Here is a 4,364-nt window from a genome sequence, read left to right on the forward strand (position 1 = left end):
TCAGTGTCAGCAACATTTTCATTCACATCAAGACCAGGATTGGCTTGAACTTTATCACATGTTTGGGACTGTCTGCAGTAACCAACAATATAGAAAACAGAGAACTGTCAGATTTAACCACTGTCAATATAATGGTCTTTATAATATAGAATGACCCTGAATAATATATGTTTTTATTTCATCAGGGTGTAAATCAAGAATAAGTTTGGAGACAGTGGACTAGGGAGCACAATAACATGCAAACCTGTGAAAACAATACATTGCATTACACAATTACACCCACAAATTATACTATAAGAAAACTTACAACTGCTTAAAGTCTGAGCTTCAATTTAACAGAATTATACTTTACTCTGGTGGAAAATTACAGAGATTTAAATTACTTCAGGTCATTAATTTCTCAGTTGCTATTGGTTCAACTGTCAGAAGTAATAATTAATTTAAGAAACTGATTTTCAAAAAATACATGAGAAAATTTACTTTTGCATTGATGGTTTTTAAGGAAAGTTTTGGTTTTTGATGTGTTGGTTAAAAAAGTGGCAGCTGAAGTAAGTCGTCGGGAGACGGGATTGGCATCGGTGTCACAGGTTAACGTGAGAGAGCGACCAGCTTTCACTTGGTTTATCAGAAGAGCCACTGACAGAAATGCTCGTCTTCCTCGCTTATCTGGAAAAAGGACCCAAGTAAGTAACCTTTATCTCTCAACAACAGGTGAATCTGAAACAGAAGATTCTTTCAGGTTAATTCACAACCCAGATGCTTACGGATGTGCAGGCCACTTCAGGCAATGATCCAGGCACTTCTGGTCTTCGTGGCCCAGGACAAATCTGTGTCATCACAATGTAATGTGTGAATGCTATGAGAAGAGATTTTAGTTCCAGAATTCAAATTAAATCAATACATGAAGACAAAGTTGGGGACAAAGCTTTTGAAACAAGAGCCTGAGGATCTGAAACAGCCTGAGCGAGGACAGACAGCAGACTGAGTCAGGAGCTGAAAACATACTTTCATCTTACTTCATTCACAGATTTTACGTATGTCTAGTTTTTATTCTTTTATGAAAGATTTTGATGATGATGATGTGTTTCTACTTTTTTAGTTATTTGGGAAGCACTTTGTAACGTTGTTTTGAGAACAAATCTGGATCAAGACACTTGCTATGTGAGTGACGGTCCACTAAGAATGTAATATTGTGAATACTATGCAGAAGATTTAGTTCCAGAATTCAAATTAAATCAATGCAGATAGGAAGGTCAAATGACTGAAACCACAAGTTGATGTGGATTTATCCAGAGCAGCCTGGTGACACTGGTGGACATTTGAGGGTTGTGGGAGGATGGAGCCCAATCCCAGCTGACTCTGGCTCTGAGAGGTCTCCAGCGTATCACAGGGCCGACATCCAGAGACAAATATCCATTCACACAAATTAAGAGTTTCCAATAGAACTTGTCCCAATCTGCATGTCTTTTTTGGACTGTGGAAGTGACTGGAGTACTAGGAGAGAACTCATGTAGACAGGAGAACATACAAACTTAACAGAAGATCACAGCAAAGTTGGGATTGAACCAGCAGACTTCTTAGAATATGTAATGATCATAACCTTGAAGGTGTAATACCTAAAGATAGAACATCAATAAAATGGTCATCCAACATTTTAACAGTGACTGCCAATATTCGGATCAAATATTTGTCCGTGTTGTTCTGTGTTTGGCATGAAAACACCTCATCATCCTCCCACCTTACTGGCTCCTAAAGCTGAAGGTGGTTCTTTCCTTTTATCTTGATGAAAGTCTGTGACCTGTGTCCAGGTCGATCTGGTCACATCTTGAATGTGAGGGTTTGAAGGACATGAACTTGAAGTGGAGCATGTGGTGTGACCTCTCGAGACTCCACCCGACAGCTGGTCCCTCAAAAGTGAGCGGGCATCGGTTTACTGAGAATATGAAAGCAAGAGGAAATGTGATGATGCGTCTGCAGCAGCTAAAGTCTTATTGTACAGTGTCACTGAGAAGATGTTATTATAATAGAAACATTGATTTTTAAAAGGTGAAGTCGACTTGACTGGGAAACTATGTAGAGTGGTATAGCCAAACTGCTCTAGGTCATAACTGATCTAGAATAGTTCGACCATCGACTAAAAGTGAAGCCAAAGTGTCTAGATCGCCACCTGGTACTGACTGCAGTATAAATCTCACGTACTGAATTTTAGTGAATGGGACATGGACCAAACTAAAAGTCAAAATACATCAACTAAAATGATCTCAAAGATGGATTCTGTAGTTTTATCACTGGTGTTTGTTTAAATGTTCATTTTCTGTATGCGTTTGTATTAATTAATAAATATCGTTGCTAGTTGAAGGACACATTTGTCCACTAATTGTAATATTATGTATATTCTAAATGTATTTAATATTTAGATTTTATTATACATACCTTCAACATTGAGGTCACTTCAGATGACCAAGTTTTCCTCCTACTAATCTCAAAAAGACCACTTTCATGTCACTTGTTCTCAGGTCACAGATCAAAATACTGCACAGTGGCCAGCCAGTAACTATTCCTCCAACTTGAAGATGAAGAACCGTGTATTTCACTCTGTTTGCAAAGTCAGGACTGACCGGACGTGTCCAAGGTGTTTGTGCTGCTAAATGACAGTGGTATTATAGTCTTCATCACTTTGACCATCGTCTATCTTTCATCAAAACCAGTTTGCATCATCTCCGTCAACATAGCTTGTGACTTGGCATTTAATTTCAAAGCAGGATCCCTCAGTAGCCGGCAGCCAACCAGGTTCTAGTTTAAAGGGATTTCTAGGGTTACTTGTAGAAACATCTGTCGGTGAAAACACAAGTGGAGAAGTCAGTTAATCTTTAATAAAAGAAAACAACCATTGTTTTCAAAGTGGAGAAATAAAATCCTCACGTTTTATTAGGGTCAGAAAAACCAACCACGTGACTGTCTGAGCCTCCATCTCATGTGGGACTACAACTGGATTTCTGAAACAAAGAAAAACTGAAAAGTGGATAAAAACATATCCCTTAAGATCACAGAACTTTTTCTTTTAATATATATTATTAATGATCAAAGTTATTTTTCAGCTTGTCTCAGAATTTCTTTCTTCCTCTTTCCATTTCTTTTACTGGCATTTAGAGTTGTGTTTGTTTTGTTCCTCTTTTCAAGATGGTTGTGAACTTGTGGTTTAGTAAAAATTCTGATGAATTGAAAACACAAAAGTCACCTCACCTCTACGCAGAATTTGTCATTTATTACAGGAAAATAAATGTAATTATTTTAAAATGGAATATTTGGGCCACATGTTTTTGTTAATCCCAGAGTTCAGCTTCTTTTTTCCTGTAATAACTAAAATATTGTTTGTTTTCTGTTTTCTTTTTTAATTTTATTTGACATTAGCTACTTGTTCAAATCACTTTTATTCAAAGAAACCCCAGAACACATTTAAAATATTTTGACTGCAAACATAACAGTGTATTCATTAAATTCAAATTTCTGAACCTTTTAGTCTGAAATATACTGTTTAAAAAGTCATATCTGGCTCTTTGGGTTCATCTCAGTCTTCAGGGAACTACGACATCTGAAACTGATGTTTGAGTTTTCATTTGGAAAAAAGTATTTCAACTGAATGGAAGAAAAAGGGTTTTAAATTATTATTATTATTATTATTATAATTATTAAGTGATCTGGATTCAAATTTTATTAAGAAAAAAATCTGCTTGTTTCATCCACAAAAAATACAGTTTGTAATCAGTGTATAAACTGTAAACAAAACTTCTGAAACTCTGAAATATTTTACTCTAGTAGATTAACATCATGAGGAGATAAATAACCATAGAAGCTTGTTCTTACCTCAGAGGACCCACTTGTATCAGTCTGTCACACACAGCCTCACTCCGAGAATGAGACTTTACAGAAAAAGGAAGTTTTCACTCTTTGAAAGGGGATGCAAGAAAATAATGAGTTTACACTATCATACAAGCCAGAAAAAAGCTTCTTGTAGGTGTTCAGATTACAGTGATAGCTTCTCACAGTATATGCACGCAGATGCACTTCCTCCCACTTCCTCTTTTTGTCGTTGTTTGTTGTCTCACCTGGCACCAACACACATCTCCCCAAACTTAACACACGCGTGATCTCAGACACATGGTGTAAACATTCCAGGGGGTCTTTGTCATTTGCCATTTTGAAAGCACACTCACACACACACACGCACACACACATGCACACGAATACTCACATACACATCTGTATTTAGTGAGTAAACTTTTAGTAGTTTGTGTTTTTATACTTTTATTATCTTCATAGTAAATGTTTTTCTTCATCAAACGTCTTCGTTAATGTTGCATAAG

At 36.6% G+C, this 4,364-nt stretch overlaps 1 long non-coding RNA gene across 2 annotated transcripts; it reads right to left on the reverse strand.

Moving 5' to 3' along the window:
* Positions 1-2,678: 2,678 nt before the first annotated feature.
* Positions 2,679-4,017, reverse strand: LOC118113419. 2 transcript variants are annotated; one of them, XR_004697329.2, is made up of 3 exons: positions 3,865-4,017; positions 2,923-2,996; positions 2,679-2,832 (listed from the first exon to the last, which is right to left on the reverse strand). It is a non-coding gene; the product is annotated as an uncharacterized LOC118113419 (long non-coding RNA). The 2 variants fall into 2 exon arrangements; XR_004697328.2 differs by having other exon boundaries at positions 2,923-3,012.
* Between the last annotated feature and the right edge of the window lie 347 nt (positions 4,018-4,364).

The sequence above is a fragment of the Hippoglossus stenolepis genome, chromosome 8 (genome assembly GCF_022539355.2).
Source record: "Hippoglossus stenolepis isolate QCI-W04-F060 chromosome 8, HSTE1.2, whole genome shotgun sequence".
Lineage (NCBI taxonomy): Eukaryota > Metazoa > Chordata > Actinopteri > Pleuronectiformes > Pleuronectidae > Hippoglossus > Hippoglossus stenolepis.